The sequence below is a fragment of the Natator depressus genome, chromosome 3 (assembly GCF_965152275.1).
Source record: "Natator depressus isolate rNatDep1 chromosome 3, rNatDep2.hap1, whole genome shotgun sequence".
Classification (NCBI taxonomy): Eukaryota; Metazoa; Chordata; order Testudines; family Cheloniidae; genus Natator; species Natator depressus.
The window spans coordinates 204,957,640-204,984,553 of record NC_134236.1 but is presented as its reverse complement, the minus strand read 5'-3'; the positions used below and the strand labels follow the sequence as shown (position 1 = coordinate 204,984,553).

Genomic DNA, 26,914 nt, shown 5'->3' with positions numbered 1-26,914 from the left:
GGTAGGAACCAGGAGATCAGGAGGGAACCAGAAGCAGCTGCGCCTGGCAAGAGATATGCAAAGTGCCAAGACCTAGCCTGGAGCCAGCTCCTCCTCCCTGAGTCTTACTAAACCCCCTTGCTCCCCACCCCACTCCTCCCTCTGCCCAACTCCCCCATTCAAAGTGAGCTTCCACCACCTCTGGTCATTTGGGTTGCATAGAGGTAAATCGGAGCAAAATTTTGCCTGAAGTGTTTTAATCCTTCATTTACTATACAGCCGCTTTTTAAGATAACAGACCTAATTATCAATTCACTCAGGTACCTTCATGCTGCTCCAATATTGTAAAGAGGCCTTCAGTTCAGTTCAGTGAGACTTTATTGGCATGGCAAGCTGGACAGGTTTTGCCAAACTGAAAGCAAAAGAGAGAGCTCTCAGGTATCTGTCCGAGGTTGGCACAACCCTCCCAGGATAGGGTTACGCCTTGTGTTTGAGGTTGGATCCCAAATCCATTTGTCACTCTTGGTCATTCCTGATTTGGTGGCAGGTAGAGCGATCTCTGCCATCTCTCTCCTTTCTCCCAGGGTCAAGCTCAGTTTTTCTTTGTCGCTTTTCGCTGAGACCTTTTTTTTTCTTTTTTTTATGGTTCCTGATAATATGAGGAAATATCTTTCTTGACTGAACACGGGTAGTGCCCTGAGAATGGCCCTTGTGCCAGGGGGCAGCTTGCAGAGAGCTGAAGTAAGAGCTCTCTGCAAGCTTTTTTTTCCAAGCCCTCCCGCGCAGGGGACAGATTGGGGCCATGTTGAGAGTATATCCAAAATGCACTGCACTTCGGCTATCCTCTGCTTCCCAGACTACGCAGGGAATCATGGGAAGCACTGGCAAGCCACAGAATACAGGGAGAGCAAAGGTCGCTTAATGTCACTTTTGTCCCTTGCCCTCTTGTGATCGAATGGACCACTGTATTCACACCCTACATGCTATTGTAATAATCTTTGTACAAAATATGCCTTGTGAGTTATTGTCTGAAAACGAACAACTTGCTGGTCAATAAGATCATGGTGAAATGTGTCTAGCAACATTACGTATAAAATTATGGGCATAAACTGAAATTATGACTGAAATGTAGTTACCAGACAAGTCGGGGGAGGGGGCAAGAATGGAGTAACTGAGAATCAGTCCTACTCTTTTTAACTCTCTCTTATCTAGCAGAACATGTGAAAATAAGTCTGAAAAAAAAGTCATTGCCTGAAAAGGAAAAAGATTAGCCAGATGCGGGCTTTTACCATAAGATTGTTCTCCGAGCGTCATCCGCCCTAAAACCAGCCCTGATGAGCACATGGGATTTGAAACAGGAACAAGGCCCTAATGAAGTTCCCTCCAACAGACGTACTCATTCATTTGTGTTTCCTGTGACTTTTATGCTTTTGTCTCAGGGAAGCGTATTCTACTGTGAAGGAAAGCCCTGAAGGAGAAGGTATTACAAACCTACGTCTGTGCTGTGATCCTCCATGCTGACACTGAGGGGCTCTTAATAATGGCTAAAGAATAATGACTCACATCCCTGCTCACTGGCATCAATGCACCATTTCCTGGCTCACTGAAAGCTTACACTGAGGAGCGGGTTGTTTGTGTTCTTTCTTTAGTATTTCACACTTCTTTTAAATGGTTTTAATTTAAGTTTTCATGATCTTGAGCAGTTTATGAAATGTGCTTTGAATCAGAAAATGGTTTTCCCTGCATAACATTTAAACAAAGGTGTCTCCTGCTTCAAATGAAGGGGCTGATGCACACTAATCTTACCGTTTTACATGTTCCTTTTCAATTATGGGTGGGGAGGAACTGTGCTCTTTTAATATCCCACTTCCCTTTGGAGGTTTAACAGTGTTCTGCAGGGGACAGAATGTGACTCCCTTTGGTTTCTATCTGATCAAGGGCTGACTCAGATAGAAAGAGTGAAATGGAAAAGAAAGGAGGAACAAGATGAAGAACGAGGAGTAAGGAAATGAACAAGAGAAATGAGGGAGGAGGGTGCTAGCGAGAAAGAAGGAGGTGTGGGTATTTTGAGGGAAGAGGGGACTAAATAAGTAAGTGCCCACAAAAACTGTCTATGCTGCTTCCTTACCCAGCAAAGGCCCCAGTCGTCTGGAGATTCTTCCTCCGTCCCTGAATAGAATAGCACCACCTATTGCTAAGCTGCATTTGTACCCAGCTGCATTTGTCTAGGGTGAAGCAAGCATTGGTTATTGTACAATCCTTTTTAATTTTACACTGCTTCCTGCCTGTCTTTTTAGAGGAGTGATCCAACCCCCGTGGAAGTCAATGGAAAGACCTACTGACTTCATTGGAGCTGGATCAGGCCCTAGGAGCACAAAATAAAGTGCGAAGTTACCCTTCAGGCCCCACAGGCCATTGCACAACCCAGCAAGGTAGAGGAATTGGGGATTGGGTCCTGCTTTGATCGGTGGTGGGACTAGATGGCCTCCTGAGGTCCCTTCCAACCCTGATATTCTGTGATTCTATGAAATGGAGGGGAAAAGGCAAGTATGGCTGCCTTGTTCACTGTCAAGTTCTTTCTTTTATTTCTGCCCTAACTTCTGCAGGCCACTCCTTTCTCCTCTTATTTTTCCCTTTTTCTTTTTTGGTGATCTCTCCTGCATAGGTTTCAGAGTAACAGCCGTGTTAGTCTGTATTCGTAAAAAGAAAAGGAGTACTTGTGGCACCTTAGAGACTAACCAGTTTATTTGAGCATGAGCTTTCGTGAGCTACAGCTCACTTCATCGGATGCATAGCATATCGTGGAAACTGCAGAAGACATTATATACACACAGAGACCATGAAACAAAACTTCCTCCCACCCCACTCTCCTGCTGGTAACAGCTTATCTAAAGTGATTATCAAGTAGGGCCATTTCCAGCACAAATCCAGGTTCTCTCACCCTTCCCCCCCCCCCCACACACACAAACTCACTCTCCTGCTGGTAATAGCCCATCCCTCTTTGAAACCTCTCTTTATAATGCGCATGATAATCAAGGTGGGTCATTTCCAGCACTAATCCAGGTTTTCTCACCCCCCCCAACACACACCCCCCTCCAAAAACCACACACACAAACTCACTCTCCTGCTGGCAATAGCTCATCTTACAATGTGCACAGCAATAATCCAAGTTTAACCAGAACGTCTTGGGGGGGGTTTGTAGGAAAAAAACAAGGGGAGATAGGCTACCTTGCATAATGACTTAGCCACTCCCAGTCTCTATTCAAGCCCAAATTAATAGTATCCAATTTGCAAATGAATTCCAATTCAGCAGTTTCTCGCTGGAGTCTGGATTTGAAGTTTTTTTGCTTTAAGATAGGGACCCTCATGTCTGTGATTGCGTGACCAGAGAGATTGAAGTGTTCTCCGACTGGTTTATGAATGTTATAATTCTTAACATCTGATTTGTGTCCATTTATTCTTTTACGTAGAGACTGTCCAGTTTGACCAATGTACATGGCAGAGGGGCATTGCTGGCACATGATGGCATATATCACATTGGTGGATGTGCAGGTGAACGAGCCTCTGATAGTGTGGCTGATGTTGTTAGGCCCTGTGATGGTGTCCCCTGAATAGATATGTGGGCACAGTTGGCAACGGGCTTTGTTGCAAGGATAGGTTCCTGGGTTAGTGGTTCTGTTGTGTGGTATGTGGTTGTTGGTGAGTATTCGCTTCAGGTTGGGGGGCTGTCTGTAGGCAAGGACTGGCCTGTCTCCCAAGATTTGTGAGAGTGTTGGGTCATCCTTCAGGATAGGTTGTAGATCCTTAATAATGCGTTGGAGGGGTTTTAGTTGGGGGCTGAAGGTGACGGCTAGTGGCGTTCTGTTATTTTCTTTGTTAGGCCTGTCCTGTAGTAGGTGACTTCTGGGAACTCTTCTGGCTCCTGCATAGTTGTACTTGTCAACTTCTTCAGGTACTCCATTCTCTCCTTTAGTCACTACTGGCCTCTGCAGTCTGTCCCATCCATTGTTTTCATATCACCTAAGACTAACCCCACTCATTCGCTACAGATTGTTCTTTTTCATGGTTTTTGGTCTTTCCGTAGTAATGGGTTCAAGACTTTTCCTCCCACTTGCAGAGTTTACATTCAATGGAACTATGATAGTTCACAATAACGGAGGACCTGCCTCTCTGTGACTCGGATCCTCATCTGTAAAATGCAGGCAACACTTTTATCTCCCATCCTTTGGCTGTTTCAGGTATAAGCTCTTCAGCACAAGAAGAGTCTCATACTATGAGTTTGTACACTGCCTACCAGGCTGCATCCCTGATCTCAGTTGAGGCCTCTTGGTTTTACCATAAAACAACCAACAAGAACGGTAGTAAGCCTTTCGTGTTCTTTATGACTATAACTAAATTTCACCTGATGTGAGCCATAAGAATGTAACTTTACAGATGCTGCAGTGGAATAATCAAACACCTCAATTGAAAAATAAAATATGGAGGGTTTTTGGTTAAACATAAAAGGGATGGCTGGTTACAAGTGGCAATGAAGTTATGATAGATACAAGAGACAGTTGACAATTTCTTCTCGCTCCCCTGCCACCATTTTGCTGTAGAAATACTGCAATGTAGTTCTGATGCTGCTTTATTGAATACAGATTTGCATAAATTGGAAGTCATCTAGCAAAACAGGGTGGTTGGTAGGCCCTTATTTGACTTCTGTGTGCAGCTATGCATTTAGCTAAACCTTGCCCACAAGTCAGGATATAACTGAGTAAATTTTCAGTTAGATTTATAATACATGCCCTGATAGCTGAATAAAAGACACAAGACAAATTTACATAATGTCCATATAGGTCTTTTTGTTAATGAATCAAGTCCTAATTTAAGAGCACTATTAATACGTTAGTAATCAAAGAGCAAACACGACTAGTGAACATATCTCTGCAGAGCAGTTGTTTGGATCTATTTCCTACTGTCAGCATCAGTCCACGGCCAATAGTCATAATTAACATGTTAACTTAAAATTTTAACAAATTTAAATGTAATAAAATACTTTTATTAAATGCTACAATTCCTTGAAACCCAATAATTACTTGTCTCTGATGTATAAATAGCCAATGTATTGTCTTCATGCAGAATGTGTTTTTGCATCCTACGGTACAGGTAAAGTGAGTTCTTGAAGCAAGGGCCTGGATGAAGTAGAAGCTGATGGTGTTAAAGTCTGTAGAGCAAGACCATACCGTTTATAGCTATGCATTGTTTATCAAGCACCCGAGGTCCTGATCCGAAGACGTGAATTTTGGATTAGGCCTATGGAATGAAAGTACAAATAAACGTCAGTGTATTAATACCTGTTGTGTCTGGGCTAACTCCTGCCTTGATCAGGAATACTGGTACAGTGGGTAGAGCAGTGTTGGGTCTCAGGTGGCTGGGAGCTCCTGAAATCAAAGTATTTAGGTACCGTAAAAGCATGAGCTTGCATGATCCTGTTTGCACCACTAGCATTAAGGGTGTGAACCTCTGAGCATGCTTAGTGGATGGGATCCCCTACAAAATCCATCTGGATAATGCTTAGCCCTGTGGTTAGAGCACTCACCTGGGACATGTGAAACTCAGCTTTGAGTCCCCTATCTCTGGCACAGGGGGAGAATGGATTTGCACAGGGATCTCCCAGCACTTAAGAGGGTGTGCTAACCGCTGAGCTACGAGTTATTCAGATGTGAGGGGAAACCCTCAGTATCTCCTGTTGAAGCTGTTCCTTATTTATCCAGGAGCACAGGGACTGAACTCAGGGTCTCCCACCTCTCTGTTGCATGCTCTGACCACTGGACTACAGAGAGTCAGTCTTCTGCCCTCAAGGTACCAGCAGAACAATCATCGGGCCAGAGAACACTCACTTCTGTTAGATGAGTTTTACTGTTTTAAAAATTAACATTAGGCATCTTTCTTCACTCCTTGGGGCAGAAAGGCCCGAGAAGAAGCACTCCATAAAGCAGGAAGGCCCCAGGACATTCAGGGCTTTGTAGGTCAAAACCAACAGTTGAAACTCCACCTGAAGGCCAATGAGCCTAGTTTAGATAATGGAGTACTGGCATCATGCACTCAAGTGGGATACTCCACCTCAGCTTCTTGATTAATGGATTTTGCGTGCAGCCCTCAGAGCTAGAATCTACATGCCTCAGGGAATCTAACTAGACCCCCAAGTTGTGCACTTTGTGAACAAACATGGGCCAGATGCCTCCAATCAAGAGAGCCAATACAATCTCAGATTTTTCCAGATGCATAAACAAATCTGTGTACTTGAGCATTAAGCTAAGTAATTTGCCTTTGAGACTGAAGTACCCAGATTTACACATGTAGTTCAGAAGTGGACCCAAAAAACAGGGTTGTAAGTTTTGCAGTTGAAAATCGTACCTTCATCAAATAGCATGCCTGCCAGATAGCACCCCCTGCTGGCCAAACATGGTGCTATAGTGCCCTGCCTCGGTGTCCCCTTGTCTCAGGACATTTTCAGAATGCCACACACTTCAAAAGTTAAAGTAAAACCTCAGCAGGGGAATTTTTTCTTATCAAATTCAAGTAAAGTTGAAATGAAAGCTCTCTGGCCTGTAGTCTCTCCCCTTGGCTTTAGGAGGTTGCAAAAAAAGCCACCCACTGTTCTTGGGGCCCATTTCCAGACTCTCAGGAGCTCACCACTTGCTTCTTTCAGGAACTCCTTCAACCATTCTCTGTGCAATTCTTTCCCCTACCTCCAGGGACTGAGAAACACCCACAGGTAGCAGTCCTCCCATCTGCCACTATCTGCCCTGTTCTGAGGGAAAAGACAAAATATATACAGCCTTCTTCCCAGAGATCATTTGGATTGGCTGGGAGAGAGGAGAGCCTTGCCCCACTACAAGGCTCCTGGTCCCAGACTCTTAAAGAAACAGTAGCCAAGCATTAACTATTCTCCTGTGACCATCTTCCTCTCTCTCCCAACAAGAAGATCTGACCTTCCCTAGGTCTTCATCCACTCTAAAATTCCCAGGAATCTTAAAGGGATACACCATGGAACTAAGCGTTGACTGACCATTAGGCATTACTACCCTTACGGGGCCCATCACCCTGTTACAACCCCAAAAGGGCCAGCCTTTTGAAAAGGTGATCCTTTGTGTGATCCTTTGAGTCTGGTTCTTAATAAGCAGAAGCTTCATAAACATATTGTTCCTTCTTTTTCCCCATAAGTATGTGAGCAGCTCAGCCCAGAATTTGGCTGGCCTTTGCATAAATCAGTTCCTTTGATTGGCATTTTAGATGAGTGAGTGAATTAATCTAATATTCTGAGTGGATTATTGAAAGAGCTTTACTTGACAAGTCATTTATTTTTTAAAAAAGAAGACTAAGTCATTGTAAAACAACAAATAAGCAATTCTTTAACTAAATTAAATAATGTTTTCCATTTACCACAACATTTTATACTAATCTGTTATGGAGAGAGTTGCTTGCTTTCTGTGATGATGGGGCAAGGGGCTCAAACAAGGTAAAAAGACTCAAAGATCCAAAACCCTGGACTCAAAGAAAGAATGTCTGGCCTGTTGTCTGTTTTGATTAATGAAGCCTTTTACATAGTAAGATAATGTGCTTTCTGAACATGCAATGCTCCTGCTCAGCAGAAATATCTGGAGTATGAATAATAGCCAATATGATAACATCAGTAAACTAATCTATGTAAAACTGCATTCTGCCCTCAAATGATATTTGTTTATATGATAATTGCCAGCAACTCGGATGCACTTCTCAGCAAGTTCAACAAGTGCTCCAAACTACAAGGGTTTGAAACAAAAGGAAGTACTTGGACAGTCTTGCAGTTTAGCAAAGTTAGGCATGAATGTAATAAGATTCTATAGCTAATTCCAGCTAGTGTCACAAGAGGTGAAATGTTTCTTTTCACACTGTATAAAGTCATAAACATGGATTACATCAACCTTTACGCAGGACCATAAAGCAAAAGGGTTTTAAAATTTCGAAAGCCATTTTTATTTCTGTAGCACGCCTTGTCAAAGCAAAGGGTAGCAATTCATAATGTCCAAATAGAGCAAATCAACAAAAACATTCCACTAGCAGTTGCAATATGCAATCAATCATTTTAGTTAAATTAAATTAAAAAGAGCCAATTATCTTGAATGAGGCAGATTATTCTCTGTTCAGCAAGAATTCCTGCTCATTCCCCCAATTTTATTTTTACTTTTGGAGGAGATGTAAAACTGAAGCCCTGACCACTTGTAATTATTAAAAAGCCCAGGGCACTTTTCATAAGAGTGTTAACTCCAGAGTCCTGGCCTGATTTCAAGCAGGGTTATAATTACATTCAGCCTCATTGAATTCTCCATCTAGTTTCAAGTGGACAAAGAGGTCTTCACTTCCTGTCTTAACTGTTGCTCTGTGTTTCTGTGTGCTGTTAAGCAGCCGCTGCCACCTACCATAGCAATGACTGCATTTCATTGGTGGGTGAATCAGTCAGTCATTTGGAGGAAAGACAGCAAGCAAATGTAAGATATTATTAAATTTATTAAAATGTGTTTGTACCAACCTTAGCCCGAGGAAGCCTTGGTCCTCTGGATGCTATGGTAACATACATTTAATAATAAATAACCAGTCCAAATAAAAAACCTGAAGTATGAGCGGTCGTAGAGGCTTAGGAACATGCCAGCTGCAATAGACTGAGAAACTCCAATAGTGCACTTTTAGAATTTTTTCTAGGGTAAAGTTCTTCCTAAAATGTTTCAGATCTGTCTTTTGAGTGATAGAGAATATTTGTGTAGGTTGAATGATCACTTAGTGAATGATCAATTACATGTTGCATAGCCATCATGACTAGCCATAACCCACTGCTTTATATAATTCATAATATGTCATCTTCCAATAATTTTATTTTCACATATGAAACCAGAGGGAGCTGAAAGCATATGGGAAGCGTAGAGTACCACATTACTCTCAAGTAGCTTCTAGTGAAGGATCCAAACCAGCATTAAGTCACAGTGGAGACAGCCATGCCTGTCAACTGAGAAGTCAGGTGTTGCAATGCAACAATGAAATATACACACAGAGGAGATTTAGGCCCCAATTCATCAAGGAACTTAGGCATGTGTCTAACTTTAAGCACACAAGTAGTCTTACTGAAGCAGAAAAGATTTCATTGGGACTACTCACTTGCTTAAAGTTAGGCACATGCTTAATATCTGTGTGTAATCTGGCTGCTCATTTTCCCCATTAAGACCTTACTTCATCAAGGAACTTAATTCCAAGGGATGGGAGGAAAGGAAAGAAAGTGTTTCAAATATTTGTTCAAATACATAACATATCTGAACTCTTAAAGATGGCGGCCACAGCCCAGAATGAAGGGGGTGACGTGAAGGCTCTATTACTATGGAAAGAAGTAATTCTGAGCTATGAGAGAGTTTTCCTTAGCAAACTTCAGGGCCTAGTTGAGACAGGGTTAAGGGACAGATTATCTGGTGAAGGGTTAGTCAGGGGAAAAGAAAATAAATACTGTTGTGACAGCTAGTCTACCTGGTTATGAAAGATTAGCATAATATTGTTAGTTTCAAGGATAATTGATAAATAGCAGGCGTGCAATGGGTATCAATGGGATCTTTAATTTTCTTCTCACTGGTTCACGAGTAATAGAAGGGAACATAGTCCATAAGAGGTTACACCTTGTGTGAGTGATGTAGTCCTTCTTTTAACAAGTGAATCAATGAAGGGCGAAATAATAGTCCATAATATATATCTGTTGTACTACCTTATCTTCTGCAATGGACTTTTGGCTAAGATCAAGTGTCATATGAGTTTAATATCTGGCATATCCCCTATAGTAAACTAATATCCTGCAATTGCTTGAGGATGGACATAGTGATCTACACTGGATCTTTGCTGTTTTTAACTTCTTTGATCCTGTGTTCAGTTAAAATATTGAAAGTATTGTAACAGTGGGTTGGGTGTGGACAAAGAAGGATTTTCTTACACTTAGTACAACCTGTATTGCTGGGCACCATTTTAACACAAAACATCAGTAGTCATAGATTTTAAGGCCAGAAGGGATCATTACGATCATCTAGTTGAACCTCATGATGATGTTGGTTACTAGAAAGTTGGGCCAGCGTTTCAAATAATAGGTATTTGCGCGAGCTGCACAGACACAGCGAAAGCCAAACCTGAAAAAGAGCTCTGTGGAGCTCAGAAGCTTGTCTCTTTCACCAGTGGAAGTTGGTTCAATAAAAGATATTACCTCACCCCCCTTGTGTCTCTCAAAGTAAAAGCTTGACAATATTATTTGTAATGTAAAGAAGATACATGAATATTCCAAAGGTCAGGCTTTCAAAAAGTTTAGTTGGAATGCTATGTATTTACCTTTACCCTGGTATTTACAATAGTCTCTCTGTTGCAAATAACGTTGTGAAATTCAATGCTAAAGGCCAAGTCCTTGGCCCCACTCTACTGGGGCAAACAGGCTGGAGAATTTAAATAGCCTGCCAGCTCTGCGTGTGGGGATACCTGGGTGATGTAGGAGCCAGCAAAACCAGCTCCTGTACCATTCCCCCTCCTGACCATGGCCCACTTCATGTGCTGGTGCAGCTGTGGGCCAGATCCATTCCTTTCAATGCCTGGTAGAGTGATACGCACCAAGCAATGAGCCCTTCTCCTGAGCAGAGGGACTGCGACCGGCTCTTGCATGAGGCACATAAGAGAGTGGGGAGTGGCTCCTTGAGCTCCCTCACTCCCCGCACAAAGGACAATCACAATATGGGCCATCACCATTACTGAAATTGGAATTGTCCCTCCTGGTGACTCCTTTGTTTAGCCATGCCGCCATATCTTAACTTTGCATCAACACAGTAAGAGCGGGGCAGAATGGTATCCTGGAACTGATATTGTGTGAGAGAAGGGGGCTTATGCAATTCAGGATTGAGGGAGAGGCTGCATAACTGTTTCCTTTCAGTACCATGACTGGACCTTTGAAAGGGATCTCTGTTTTGCTAACAGTTGGAGCCTCCTCCATAAAGCCCTGATCATGGCCAAGAAGCTGGAAGACTCCATAGATTCCTCCGCCACTTCTCTGCTCTGTGAAGGGCAGCTGTCCCATTACTCACTGTTATCTGCACCACCCCACCCTATCATTCCCCCTACCCCTCAAACATATGCCTTTTGTTTATCAGAACTCCATTCATGCCTCCTGCTATGAATCCCAGGGATCTTCATCAACCTTTTCCTGGATTGGCCAAGAAATCCTGGAAGCAGAAACTGAGGAAAGGATCTCTAACTGCCGGCCATTTTTTGGCTGAGTTCCACACTGCCTTCCCCAATCTGACAATGGTCAGGCAGCTGGCGGGCTGATAGCACTGCTTACCCTGCTGTCCAGTATTGTCTCCCTGTTTCCTTATGTTCCCCTCATCCATTTGTTGTATCCACCTGTTGTCTCTTATCTTATACTTAGACCATAAGATCTTCAATCAAGGACCATACCTTTGTTATAAATGTGTACAGTGCCTAGCACAGTGGGGTCCAACCAAATCCATGATGGGGAGACCATAGCTCTAGTGTAATAGAAATAAAATAAATAATAATAATAATAATGAGAATGAGGAGGAGGATGACTGGCATTTGTTCCCACTGTGATGAGCACGCTCTTCTGATAGTCCACCCTTGGAGCTCTTGGCACAAGTTGGGTTTCAGAGGTCTCTGAAGAAGTGTTGTCTTTTCAATGGACCATGCCATTGCTGATTTGGTGAGACATTATAATGGTCTGTTGTCCTCCATCATTAATTTGGTTATTCTTCCTCAGCATTGGTGGGATATTCAGGAGATCTGAGACTGATGAAGAAGGGAAGGTGGCTAGAACACCTGTGATGGAAGTCCTATTCAAATCAAAATAGCTTCACAATAGTTTTTAGAGTAGCAGCCCTGTTAGTCTGTATTCGCAAAAAGAAAAGGAGTACTTGTGGCACAAGTACTCCTTTTCTTTTTGAGAATAGTTTTTGAAATCTTATGCCATGGCTGTGTAAAGCATAAAGAAAAGTTTATTAACCTCTGCAATAGCATCCATGAAACCCTGATCGGCTCTGTTGGTCCATGTGGCTAGCATCTTGGTTAACTCCAGGTGTTTGCATGCAATGACTGATATAAAGGTTTCACACTGTAAAATCATTCAGACTCAGACTAAGTTCAGAGAGATCAACTGATTTACCAAAGGCCACACTGCAAGAAAGTGTCAGAAGCAAGAGCAGAATGTAGGTTTCCTAATTCCTAGGCCTATATGTAATCTGCTACAACTTGTTACTCAACAGGAGAGTTACTAACGGTCACACTTCATCATGTCAACTCTACTCTGTACACACCTGTCAGGGTCCCCTCCCCACTCTGAAGTACAGATGTGGGGACCCGTAAGAAAGACCCCCTAAGCTTATTTCTGCCAGCTTAGGTTAAAACTTCCGCAAGGCACAAATCTCTATTTGTCCTTGGACTGATGGTATGCTGCCACCACCAAGTGATTTAGACAAAAGGTTCAGGGGAAAGACCACTTGGAGTTCCTATTCCCTCAAAATATCCCACCAAGCCCTTACACCCCTTTCCTGGGGAGGCGTGAGAATAATATCCTAACCAATTGGTTATAACGTGAGCACAGACCCAAACCACTGGGTCTTTAGGACACTGAAAATCAATCAGGTCCTTAAAAGAAGAATTTTATTTAAAGAAAAGGTAAAAGAAACACCTCTGTAAAATCAGGGTGGAAGATAACTTTACAGGGTAACAAAAGATTCAAAAACACAGAGGAACTCCCTCTTGGCTTAGTTTCAAAGTTACAAAAAACAGGAATAAACCTCCCTATAGCAAAGGGAAAATTCACAAGCTAAAACAAAAGGTAACCTAACCCGCCTTGCCTGACTTAACTTACTATTTTTGTAATATTAGGGACTTGTTCAAGATTGTTTGGAGATGGATTTCTACCTGGCCCTCTCAGTCCTGAGAGAGAACCCCTGAAACAAAGAGCACAAACAAAGCCTCCCCCTGCCCCCGAATTTGAAAGTATCTTCTTTCCCCATTGGTCTTTTTGGTCAGGTGCCAACTAGGTTATTTGAGCTTCTTAACCCCTTACAGGTAAACCTTCTGGCCAGGAGGGATTTTATATTACTGCATACATAAAGGTTGTTATCCTTCCCTTTATATTTATGACAACACCACATTGGCATCCTTATCAGATGCCACAAGCCCAACAAGCAGAAAGGAACTGTTCAGTCACCAATGTCTCTTCTTGTGTAATTTTTGGAAATTGCATGTGAGTACACAGACTGGCCCTCGGCTGCTAACGACCCTTGTCCCTGCCCAAACTTCCTCCCACACAGCAGACCCGAATGAACGCACTCCCATGTGTAGCATTATTGATGTGACAATTTCAAATATTTGCTGGGAGGAGAGTTTTCCTTCCCCGTAACGACGTATGAAAATGCCAGCAAAGAGAGTGACAGCTTCGTATTAAGCAACCCTGGCAATGGGTGGCTAACTCAGTCAGGTGAGTGGACACTATGCCCATAATAGGAAAGAAAAAACACGTGCAGAGAAGTTAAGGCCCACATTGTCAAAAACGTCACTCATTTTAGCTGCTACAGCTTTTAGGTGCTGATCTTTTGAGACAGACATGCCTCTGGTTGGGCACCTAAAGCCTGAGACACACAAGAGGAGATTTTATGCATCTAGGGTGGACATGTCCAGTCCTGATAGTGTATTGAGGGGGCAATCTGTAACCAGCTATCACAGCTTATTGGATACTTATTAGCAAATGATGTTTTTGTAATCCTCCTCGGGGTTCCTAGTGTAAATGGTCACACACAAAGAGAATAGCTTCGCATTGCAAAAAGAAAGATAGCCCAACTGTAGAGGACTGGTTTTTAAAAAAGGGAAGTTGTAGTTATGGGGGGGGGTGGGGGGGGGAGACACAACACACCAGTTACGTACTCACCTAAAAAGACAGAGGACAGATAGGTTCTTAGACATTTGGTTACATTTTATTCAATACTCAGACAAAGTACATTCACCAGCAAACGAACAAAACCCAGCACTGTTGTCCAATATTTTTGAATATTGACATTTGATAGACATGTCTGGTCTGTTAAAAATGTGTATGTAGAGCTTTCATTCCATTTAATAAAAATCACTAAAAACACAACAGGTGTTGAATGATGCTCTCTGTGGAATATGGTAACACCCTGTTAAATAGAAAGATTAGATGACGATATTCCTGTATACAAAAGCTCACTGTTGTAAGTATTGTTTTGTTTCCAATATTTACTTGGCAAGGATTTGTAAACATGTTAAAACTTCAGAAACAAATAAATAGTTAAAAAAACAAAAACCACCCACAAAAACCCTGAGGCACTCAAAGTTAATGTGGCACCTTAGAGATTAACAAATTTATTTGAGCATAAGCTTTCATGAGCTACAGCTCACTTCATCAGATGTAGCTCATGAAAGCTTATGCTCAAATAAATTTGTTGGTCTCTAAGGTGCCACAAGTACTCCTGTTCTTTTTGCGAATACAGACTAACACGGCTGCTACTCTGAAACCTGTCAAAATTAATGGCCACTTCTGAAAAGTTTGGCCTGAGTAATTTGCCTGGATAGCAGTGTGGCTGGGTGGATTAGACATAGGGTTGAGAGTCAAGAGACCTAATTTCTAGACCTGTGTTGGACTGTCAATTGCTTTGGGCAAGTACCTGAGGGCTGGTCTATCCTGGCCTAGTTACATCTCTCTGAGAAATCCATACCCCTGAGAGAGAGAGCGCTATGCTGATCTAACCCACTGTGTTAGAGAGTGAAGGTCAACGGAATAATTCTTCTGTAGACCTAGCTACTGCCTCTCGGGGAGGTAGAACACCTGCTCCGACAGGAGAACCCCTCCCATCGGCATAGACAATGTCTACATTGAAGCTGGAGCAGTGCCGCTGTAGCGGTTTAAACATAGACATACCTGGAGACTCGGTTTTTCCCCCCCCATCTGTAAAATTGAGATAATGATATTTACCTATGTCATAAATAGAAAGGGAAGGGTAAACCCCTTTAAAATCCCTCCTGGCCAGAGGAAATCTCCTCTCACCTGTAAAGGGTTAAGAAGCTAAAGGTAACCTCACTGGCACCTGACCAAAATGACCAATGAGGAGACAAGATACTTTCAAAAGCTGGTAGGAGGGAGAGAAACAAAGGGTTTGTGTGTCTGTCTACATTTTGTCTTTGCCGGGGATAGACCAGGAATGAAGCCTTAGAACTTTTAGTAAGTAATCTAGCTAGGTATGTGTTAGATTATGATTTCTTTAAATGGCTGAGAAAAGAATTGTGCTGAATAGAATAACTATTTCTGTCTGTGTATCTTTTTTGTAACTTAAGGTTTTTGCCTAGAGGGGTTCTCTATGTTTTGAATCTAATTACCCTGTAAGGTATTTACCATCCTGATTTTACAGGGGGGATTTCTTATTTCTAATTCTATTTTTATTAAAAGTCTTCTTGTAAGAAAACTGAATGCTTTTTCATTGTTCTCAGATCCAGGGGTTTGGGTCTGTGGTCACCTATGCAAATTGGTGAGGCTTTTTATCCAACATTTCCCAGGAAAGGGAGGGTGCAAGTGTTGGGAGGATTGTTCATTGTTCTTAAGATCCAAGGGTCTGGGTCTGTAGTCACCTAGGCAAATTGGTGAGGCTTTTTACCAAACCTTGTCCAGGAAGTAGGGTGCAAGGTTTTTGGGAAGTATTTTGGGGGGAGAGACGTGTCCAAACAGCTCTTCCCCAGTAACCAGTATTTGTTTGGTGGTGGTAGCGGCCAATCCAAGGACAAAGGGTGGAATATTTTGTACCTTGGGGAAGTTTTGACCTAAGCTGGTAAAGATAAGCTTAGGAGGTTTTTCATGCAGGTCCCCACATCTGTACCCTAGAGTTCAGAGTGGGGGAGGAACCTTGACAACCTACTTTGCATAGGCATTGTAAGGTCTGATTAAATAATGTTTGTAAAGTATCGTAATGGCTAGTCAATGACAGAGATAGCACTAGACCAAAAATGACCCCAATTCATGTGCGCCATGGGGCCTCTAGGAACTTGCCACCATCTCTTCCCCTGTGGATTTTTACCACATCCCAAACTTCCTAAAGCTTTTATAAGACCAGCCAGCTTTCTAACATCCTCGCAACAGGAAATGATGCTCTGAAGAGATGGCAAAACTCCCATTGACTTCAGTGGAGCCAGGATTTCACCCAACTGTGGTTAGCAGAACCCCTGTGTCCAAAGCCACGTTATACTGGCCACAGAAACTAAATGAGGCCTGCTGCACTAGTTCATACCCATCATTGTACGGTTTTAAACAACCCATACTACTGTGCATGTATGAAAACAATTCTAGGGCTCACAACCTCAAAACTACTAAACCAATTTTCTTCAAACGCAGCTTGTTTTAAGAGCTCAGTGAGATCTACAAAGCAAGCTAATTCTGGACAAAATTGTTGAGGACTGAGTTACGTGTGTACAAATTATTTGACTGGAACATATGGGACAAGGATATTCTTTAAAACATGCGGAACTCAAAAGCAGCAGAATGGTTTGTCTAAATTATATATTACCTCTTGGTGGAGATCAAGCATGGGGGAAAAAATTAATCCTAAGGGAACTTAATTGAGAAAATTATAAACCCCTGAAAAGAGTGAGTGTGTGGTTGTGTAGTGGAAGTTCTTTTTCAGTCTTCCTGAGAGCAGTCATTTCCACTAGAATGTATATAAATGACAGTTCAGTTCTCCCTAAATGAATCTGGCATTCAGATTTCTTGTTTTCAACAAAAGCAAGCAAATAAATAAATAAATTAAAATGGAGAAAAATAAATGTAGCCTTTGGTAGCAGATCAGAAACTTTTGATGAGCAAGTCTTTCTTGTGGGTGCATCAAAATACTGCCTTTTCACATTTTTGGACGAAGAGCTTATGCATCAAAGCAAATTGGTTTCTGACTTGTCCAAAGGCTTTTTATTTTTTAATTGTATAGACCAGACTCTGCTTGCACTTCTCATTAATATTTCCACCAATTCCAATAAGACTGCCCAGGTGAATAAGGGAATGAGAACTTTGCCCCTTCTATGTACATAACAATATTTAAAAATATGGAGAATAGACTAAAACAAAAAGATGTATATTCTGACAGGATAGTGGCTTCTTCTTGGCTAGAAATGCTGTGACACTCCCCACTCCCCCAATAAATACAAATTAATTACCGATTTATCAGGAACAGCTGGTTTTTTTCCTGTGTTGTTAACTGATGGCAGTACATGGCCAAGGTGTGACTGCATGCACTACAATCAAATGTTAGGGGTGGAGAGACCTAGGAGGGATAAGGCAGGAATCCTCAAGCTATGCTCAGAGGGGAAGAACAGAATGCTGCAAATTTAGGTGGCAGCATGCACTTGGCACATGGAGTTTATGAGAATCAAGTGCAGTGTTTGTTCTAGGTTCTGTTAAAAGAACATTGGAAATATATTATCTGACCGTCCTACGTCACTGATGTCTCTAAGGCTCAGTCCTGCAGCCCTTATTCATTTAAAAAGTCAATGGGACTATTTAGGTCAATAAAGAATTTGCCCTGTAGATCTATTGATATACACTGGACATATAAATATGTCCATTACTTTAATAGATATGTACATTTGGGTAATTCCATTCAGGTGGGTTCTGCCTAACATCGCAAAGGAAGCTGTTCTTGTTTCTGAACAATACGGCCTTAGCATTTTAAAATGCTTCCCCCCTCGGGACTTCTTTGAAATAATTCCATAAATCCGAATATTTAGGCGGTTTGTTTTTTACCTGGGGGGGGGGGGGGAGACTAGCCAAGGTGAAGGACACAATAGGAATGGCAAAGGAATCTCAAAGAAAAAAAAAAAAGGTGAGTTGAAATAAAACAACAAACAATAAATAAAACCCAAGAGGTCAAAAAGCTCCTGTTCCCTTGGGAGAAGAAGTGTTTGACTCTCACGATTTGGGCTCTGGTGTCAGGTTCTCTAAAGTTGGCAACAAAATAGCTTCGGTTCCCCACGCAGCAGAGAAGCCTATGGATTCGCGCTAAAGAGCGTGGTGATTAATTAAACGGTTGATCATTTAATGCCAATTAATCATTCAATTATTCCTAGATGAAAAATATGGAAATCGAGGCTGTGGAGCCAGCTGGACAGAGACCCCCAGGGCAAATGAAATCTTCTGTTGCTGGACTCTAGACGCAGCCAGGTTCTCTGGCCCTGGAGGCTGGCAAGGTCTGTGGTTTCCATGGGGCCATTCTGCGACGACCTCCTCATTGATTAAAGCCCCCGGGCTCAGCCCTTGGCAAATCTTAAGGCTCAACGAGCCAGCGAGGCCGCTGTAGGGAGTACAAACGGGGCCACTGGAGGAAAAATGCGGAGCTTAAAATGCCTATTGCAAGGGTATTTAATTCCAGGGACTCTCCGGCTAGCTGGGGAAGAAGGAATGGCTGGATCGTGGCCTCTTCTCTGAAGTAATTTCATGCCCCTTGAAGTTTTCAGACGGGGCCTGCACTGCCCTTTTCATTCGGCTGTTCAGGTTTCTCCGGCTTTGTATTTTACTAACCCAGGCCGCTCTTGGCACAAATCCCTCTACAAGTGACCGTGCTTGTAGAGTAAACAAACACACACACACCACAAAAACCAGCCCCACTTCTACAGTGTCGCAATAAGATCTTTGTAACTTCGGTCCAATTTCGCCTCTCACATACGCGTTTTAAGGGAGTGCAGGAGGATTCGACGAATTTTAGGCTTTGCATTTTGCTCCGGAACCCCCTTTCCACCAGCAGAGGAATCCCTGTTATTATGGGTCGATGCAAACTGCCAAATTAAAAGACCTGCTCCCTACAGATTTAGTATTCTAAAAAGAAAACACCACCCCCACCATGAGGAGGGGGGAAATAGATCTTTATAAAACGCTTTAGTCCTTCGTAGCAAATCCTGGGTTTGCACCCCTGATATTTCTCGGCGCGTAATAAAGCCTACAAGACACTAGCGTTTTAATCCTTTCTTTCTGTTGTAATGGTGATTACTGAAAAATGCAAGCTAGCCATTTAATCATTCCATCTTGCTCGTTTTCTGGGAAGTGGGGGGGGGTGTCAGTAAATAGTCTACTATACCCGCCTCTTTCCCTGAAGAAATTTGTGCGCCAGATATTTAGAAAGCTGCAAACATCTCTCACCTCTTATTAAAATATCCTTGCTGTGGACTTCCCCTCAGCCGCCCGGTAGCTATTCAGGTATGCGCGCACGGAGGTAGGTCTGGTTCTTTTTCCTTGCAGTTTCTCGGTAACAGTGTTTCTCTCTTTCTGGTCGGTTCCATTCATTGATTTTAGTCTAGCAATTTTATCATTTCAGCCAGGCAGCCGGGGTGGGACATAATGAGACGCTACATAATAAGGAAAGAGAGCAAGGTTCCCTCCCATTTAAAATTACTGCATTTAAGAAATTAACATTCAAAAGGCAGAACCATTCCAGCAAAAGAGACAGTATTGCCAAATAATGCAGCGAGCTGGTTTAGTCCCTGCTGCTTTTCAAGTGATATTGAGTGACTATGATCAACAATGCCTATGAATAACCGAAGTCACCCTCTTATGAGACCCCAACGACTGGAGGAGAAGTTTGCCGTCGGTTGATTGCTTGATTTAGGATATAAAACTTGGGAACTAGTCGAGTTCAAGACCGCCTTTCACCGCTCTGACATTTAAGGGGTGAAAATCCGAGGGCACCCAGGCATGGAAACATACGTGTAAAGTCAAGCTGTGTTTTTCAGGGGGGAAATGATGAAGAATCGGTCAGTTTCTTATCTTTCTCTTCCTGATCCGGGCATATATATATAGTTGTCAAGGGACAATAGCTAAGCATAGTTACAAAAAGAACGAGACGATATATTTAAACTGATCTTTAGCTTTCAAATAAATATAACCCTCCCTGTATCCCCTAGTATACAAGATTTGCTGGGGCTTTAAGCAGATAAAAGGGTAAATTATTTTCAGTAACAGTAAGAAAATAAGCGTTCACACACAGACCACTCACTACAGTGCAGGGAAACCTTCCGTCTCCATCCCCAAAGAGCTGTTAGAAAAACAAACCGGGAGTGATTTGTACGGTCTGGATTCAGCCTGGTTTGTCTAATCGTTTCAGGCGATTGTTTAATTGTCTGCTGTTTTCAGTCAAAAGTAGCTAAACTGTCCATGGAATTAAAGTCACTAACATTTCAAAGGGACAGATCTCGCGGAAGAAAAGAAAAAAAAAAGAAAAAAAAGAAAAGCTGTTTGACCATTTGAAAGGACAGAGAAGTCGCCGATGCTTCACTCATTTCCCAGAAGTATGTTCTGTGTGTAAACCCCCCGGTGCTGCTGAAAAGGTGGAGAGCTCCTCACTGCGTCTCCCCGGAACCCAGCCCCTTACCTTGACTCCGGCTTGGTTCCTGTTTAGCAACGAGATCTGAAAGGCAAGGCGCTGCCTTACGGGTGAATTGTGTCAGTTTTCATAACAAACAGCCTTCCGGCGGATTAGCTGCTCTCGCAGGCTAAATTGTAATTTCTTTTGTGGCAGGCACAATGCTTAAAGAATAGCTCGACAGAGACAAAACCCACTTGAATGTAACAAACTGCGTGCAAAGGTGTAGACGTGATATCTACCTAGCCAGGGCTAGCTAACAAACGTGCTTCTAGAGAGCGACCTTTTTTGTTATTATGGGGCCCTATGGTTCTTTAAACTCTGTGCTCACGCTCGTGTGTGTGTTTGTAGATGTGAGAGAGACCAAGCAGAAACATAGGACAACCACTACAGAGCATCTGTCTAAAGCGAGCGGCTGGGCCACAAAATTCACATTTAAAAATACAGAACATAATGTTACCGATCAAAGGTGTAACATTGCGCAAACAATGTTCGGCGCACAGAAGGAAACTGCACGTTCAAGCCACAAACGTAGCATTCAGCGAAACTGATTTGGAAAGTCAGAGACAGCTATTATGCGGCTGAGAAAGAAAGGCTTTTCTCTCCTGATATATTTACCTGAAACCTTTGTTTGACCAAGTTATCAACTGAATCCCCATTGTTCCAGCTCCTGCTATACTGGGAAAGTTACAACCGTCGTGGCAACTTTCAAATTAATAATAAATAATAATAATAATAATAGAAAAAGTCTGAAAACTTCTAAGGAAGAGAGAGAAAAGTTTAGTTTCGTTCCTCCATTAAAAGCAAAAGCGGCAGGTTTACTTTAAAAAGAAAAAAGAAAAGGAGTACTTGTGGCACCTTAGAGACTAACCAGTTTATTTGAGCATGAGCTTTCGTGAGCTACAGCTCACTTCATCGGATGCAAGTTCAGCTGGGTTTAGGAGGAGAGCCCTGAGGGCAGTGTACAGAACGCAAGGAATCAGTTTAACTTGCTAAAATGCAGAGGGGTTTTTTATATTATTATTATTATTGATTTCACCCTTGTGCTTTCAGCCCATCCGCTGAATACCATTTAGGCCAAGATTGGGTATAATGGAAATATCATCAGGAGACAATTACCCTTTCAGAGTATTCACTTCTCCTCACAGACACTGTTATTTGAGAAATAGGATCATTTGATTTCATATTGCACTAAATAACACCCAGCCGTCCCAAATTGCCAGCTTCTTAAAAACCACCCATTGGAATAAATTGCCACGCTACTCATCGGGATTTTGGGGGAGGAGGGGGAGACAGAGCAATATTATGTGGCTTGGGCATAATATTACAAAAATCTAGATAGGAAAGAACTGAAGCGATCAAATCAGACACACTGACACATTACAGGGCCCTCCGCAAAGGCACGGTCGGGTTGTTGGCAGGTTCGGACACTGGCTCTTGCAAGCTGAAATTTACAAAAGAAAGTGAACTTTCAATCAAAGCCACGCAGGGTAAAAGCCAGGCGGTAGCTTTTAGTGGCCAACTTACTGCTTATGGCAATGCCGAGCGCAGGGCTTGCTAGGCGCTGTAATATCTGGGACTTGCTCCCCAGCTCCCTCCCCATCCCCCTTTCTCTCCTCCCCCTTCCAGTCCTGGTTCTCTGGACTTCGATTCGGATAGACACATACCACGGGTTCCTTCCGGCTTCCGCGGGGCTCCTTTCCAGCCTGCGTGTGTGTGCGGGGAGGGGTGGGGGGCTTGTTCTGTTTCATTGTGTGGCTGCGTTTGAATCGGAGACGCGAACCCCACCGAGTCCCGCGAAGGGAGCCGCGGTCTCTCTCCTTCTTCTTTCTGCCTCTCTTCTAATTGCAAAGTCTTGGGAGAGGGAGCGAGACACGCGAAGTTTCCTGCACAAACTGCAGTCCCTGGCATTTTCGAGACAGATAAGCAGCGCTCAGCAATGCGCTGAATTTGTTAATTGGCACTTGAACCGCTAAGCCTGATGTGCGCGATTTTGCTAGAGGGTTTTTTTTTTTAAGCAAGATTTTACCCTTTGTTGCATTGATTATATACATGCCAAGGTGTAATGTTCCTTTAAGGCTATCAGTGCCTGCCTGCTAATCTGGCCATCACAGACTTCATTATATTTGTATTAATGTCATCCTCGGATTACTAATTAGATTGGCTGGATAATTGAAAATTACAAGGATGGGCTGTGTACGGAGGGAATCTCTAAACATTTAATAGACTTTAGATATCTAGGTGAACTCATCCTATAACATTTCTTATTAATTTCGGCCCAAATAATGTTTTGGGAGATTAGGGTAGAGTTTGGATTTTCAGCTCTCTAAAACCCTTGTGGATTCTCTGACCAAAATTTCCTTTGGGTAAAAATGGGGCATTTAAATACCAGGTAGGAAAATGCTCAAAAAAATGCGGGTGAGAGGTGAGAATGAATCTTCAGAATCGTTAAAGGCCCCGATCCTGCAGTCCTTGCTCAAGCAAAAACCTCTGTCCACTAAGAGACTGATCCAAAATGCACTGAAGTCAACAGGACTTCTTGCACTGACTACCATGGGTTTCGGATCAGGCCCTAAGAACTTTAAGATTTAGCCCAAAGTTGGGAACAGCTGGTTCTCCTTCATAGAAATACGCCCAGGAAAGACTGGGAGCAGAGAAACGTCATTCTTAAAGTGTGTGCAGCTCACTTAATTAACACGAATTAAAAAAATAACAGTCCAGTGTGGTCAGAAGATCCTGAGATTAGAAACTCCAGTGTATTGTTTGCATGCAAAAGGCCATTGAAAATATATAGCACAGTGAACCTTACCTTTAGTCTTTCCAATTTAGTCTGAATTCAAACAGGTGTGCGGGATTTTTTGTTTGCTTGTTTTTAATTGGGGTTAGTCATTTTCATCTGAAAGCAATTTATTCTCCAGGCTGGGAAAGTGGAGACAGAGAAAGAGAGTTATTGCTGTTTAGGTGTAAACACTTGGGGGGTGCTCTGATCGAGATCATGAAAGTAGACGGATTTTTCAGGGTAAATGCTTTACGATTCGGAACTTCATTCGAAGCCAGCCTTCTGCAGCGTATCCGTTCCGTGTAAACCCAAGCAGAATGCAGGCTCAACCCCGAAAATGCTGACCACAAACAATCTTTTTTACATAGGGGAACTAAGCGCTAGTCTCTGAATGAACCACATAGGGCAGATTTCCCCACACTGCTCTGCTAATACGTAACTCATTCTTGATCTGTTTTCGCCCTCAGCCTCTTCTGGGGCAGAGATGGCGGGTCGCATGGCTACCCTGCACCGTGGCGTTTGTAGATAAACACACTAGAGAGCCACCGGGAATCATTTTCACCTTTAGGAAACCGGTCTCGGAGACGCAGGCTTAGGTCAGTGCTAGCTGTTCCCAAAGCAAGTAGAAAAGAAACCCACATGTGATTGTGAGGCGAGCTCCCTTTTCCTCGAGTTGTAACAAAGCTCTGTCCTCGGGGATCTGTTAAAAAAAAGATCCAGCGTTAGCTGGAGCCAGTTGCATTTTGGGCATCATTCAAAATAGAATTGTAAATGAAATGACCGTGATTGTGAGACTAAGCGTGTGTGCGCAGGTCAAGGTGTTGCTGTTCTGAAATACACGCGCAACCTAAAAGGCGCAGAGGATCTCATTTAAACGCCAGAGGGTTGCGTGTAGACACCTTTCACGCAGACACCTCATTGGGGAGATCTGATGGAGGGAATGGGACAATAACTGAGAGCTGCTGGCCATTGCCAAACACCTTCACAAGGGACAGGGGCATTTGCTGTAAGAATAGGGGCCAGTCGACGGGGCAGGTGTTGGCCGGCTGGCAGGACGCATGACAGCGGTTAACAGATGGGGCATGTCTTTTTCCCGAAAAAAATACAGCCAGAGCGTGCTAAGGGGGTTACGAAGGAGACCCAGGCAGCTTGTTTTGGTCTTTTGAGAAGTGACTTAGGAGGTTTTGTAAGAGCCGCTTTGGGGGCTTGCTTTCTAGGTTGCACCGACGAGCTCCTGGCAGACTGGCTGCTGGAGGTGGGAGAAATCCGGGTTTTTTCATATCAAAACCCGCCCCCGTGTCCGAAGCACCTTGGCTGCGGCTCTGTTCTGGCTGGACAGGTCCTGGGGTCCCTCTCTCGGGGAGCCCACCGTGTTTGGTGCCGGGGCTGGCCTGCGCGGCCGAGCTGGTCTCCTCCGAGCGAGGCTGACCGAATAATTTCCCCGCCCCAGCCCCATCAACTTGCTCTTTAGCTGTTGAGCTGTGGAGTTTTGCTCCGCTTTTCTCATGCTAATCACCCCATTCCGCGTCTCCCCGGGAGGCTATTTGGAGCGGGGTAAATCCCCTTGCTCGCCGGCGGGGTGATCAATCGATCTTGTTCCAGGGCGTTTGCCCGGGGCGGCGCAGGGAGCTCGGGAGGTGGCCAGAGGAGCCGGGAGCAGCCTGTCCCTGCCGCGGCCTCTCAGGGGGTCGGCCCGAGCGCCTCAGCCCCCCGATTTATTTACCCCTGTCAGAAAATATGTCGAACGAATAGAGATCACAGTCTTTTTTTAAAAAAACTTTCTTTAACCAACACCCCCCCCCCACTCACCCTCCCCCCATTCAGATACCCAAGGCCAGGTCATTTCTCACTCTTCGAAAACTGGCCCAATTCCATCGCTCTCCCTCGTGCCTGGGCTTCTGTCCGTCATTGACGCCCCACGGACCGGGCTTTGAAATCAGCCCCAGTTCTGACAGTGCAAAATCCTTCTAAGAAACATCAAGATACCCCATCAAAAGCCCAGCATCTAAACCCCCCCACCCCACCCCTCCCCAATTAGCAGCCTCCCAACCCTTCCGCTACGTGGGATTATACTAAAGGCGACCCGAATGGAAACAGGGCCTGCTCCTGATCTGGTTGTGCCCAACAGCCCCGCTGATGTCTGAGGGTGGGGGGCCCGCTTCTGGCGACAAGCCAACACACACCTCCCCATCAAGCTGGCTGTGCACCCCCACTTCCAACCCCACACAATCCGGGCTGCTCGTCCCACTTCTACCTTATCTTTGAAAACGAAGGTGGCACTGGACAAGTCTGGCCTCTCCCCGCCCTGTTCACAGATGTGCAGCTATTTCTGCTCCGTTTGCCCTCCATTTCCAACCCCCCCCCGCCCCCCGCTTTTTCAAAACGTGCCTTTATTCCCAAAGGACAGCATTGCAACTTGGAGACTCAATTAAATAAATAATACCAGTTCTTCGCTTCTCCTTCTTCGTGGCTTTATTCCAAAATATTTCCTTGCCCGATTGATTTATTTTTAAGGGGGGGGGGGGAGAAAAGGGGGAGGGAAAAAAGAAAGAAAGAAACGGTTCTCCTTTCTTTTCCCTGTATGCAGGGTAATTGATAGGCTCTATCAGAGGTCAGGATTTGCATAAGAATTAAGAGCAGTAAATTAATTTAATATTCCATGCACATCTCCAATTATTCCTGCAGACCTTTGTCTCCACGGCTGGCAGAGAGAAGGTTCAGCTGCTCTTCAACCAAACAACATCTGTGCAGTTAATAATTTGATAAACAGCTCATACAAATAGTTTCTGAATTATCTGCCAACCCAATGACTATTCAGTTTTGAAACGTTTGGCAAGGTCTCATACGTGTGGTCTGAGCTCAGGTTCTTTCGTCTAGAGATTTAGGTGCCCGGGCAGACATTTTTCGTCCTTATCCTTTACATATAATCAGCTACTTTCAACACAACCCCATCAATAACAATATGTAAAATAAGCAATTACCAGTAATCAATAAAAGCTTTTTTTTTAAGTTTCAGCTGCTTGTTGCTTGTGCAGACCTAGGGCGTGGGGGAGGAAACTGATTTGAAGACACTAGATAGGACGAAGATCCATTTCTGTTTCGTGCAATTCAGTTCCAGGAGCTGCCCGGGCGCAATAACACATTTTTGGCTTGAGATTTTCGTCTTTGTTTTGCCCATGTCGTTTTGTGGTTAATGGCAGTACCCATACAAATGAGAAATTAATCGTTCTCGCTAGATTCAGGCTTGTACAAGCTTCCCCACTACACATCAGCCGGGCCCTGATTTGAAACCCTTCTCCAGAGCCCAGACTGGAAGGTGGATATATTTCCAGGGGAAATCTTGGACAAGATTCTCTGCCTTTCGAGGCTTTAAATCCAGGCTTAGGCACTTAAATAAATTGCCTGATTTTTAAAAGGGCTGAATACCCAGTGATTCCAATGGGAACTTCTGGGTGCTCAGCACGTCTGAAAACCCAGCCAGCTAAGGTGCCTAAATCTAGATGCAAAAGTCTTAACTCCACGCACCCCTATTTGAACATCTTGACCTTTAGGTTTTACTAGTCTTAAAAATATATGAATACTGATGGATCAATCCATTATTAAAATGGATAATTTGGGTATTGATTTATTTGGAAAATATATGTGTTTAATCAGCAAATATCATATCCCACCTCTATTGTATAACTGGAAACTGGGCCTGATC

The 26,914-nt window shown here is 43.5% G+C and overlaps 2 long non-coding RNA genes across 3 annotated transcripts in view; one reads left to right on the top strand and one right to left on the bottom strand.

Annotated features, from left to right (window-relative positions):
- Nucleotides 1-3,069: 3,069 nt before the first annotated feature.
- LOC141985526 (uncharacterized) lies at nt 3,070-20,609 on the bottom strand. Its single transcript, XR_012638952.1, has 3 exons — nt 20,442-20,609; nt 19,214-19,419; nt 3,070-5,274 (listed from the first exon to the last, which is right to left on the bottom strand). It is a non-coding gene; the product is annotated as an uncharacterized LOC141985526 (long non-coding RNA).
- Nucleotides 19,143-26,914, top strand: part of LOC141985525 (uncharacterized) — a 49,975-nt gene continuing 42,203 nt past the window's right edge. For both annotated transcript variants that reach the window (XR_012638951.1, XR_012638950.1), the window contains exon 1: nt 19,143-19,286. This is a non-coding gene — a long non-coding RNA (uncharacterized LOC141985525). The remainder of the gene's footprint in view (nt 19,287-26,914) is intronic.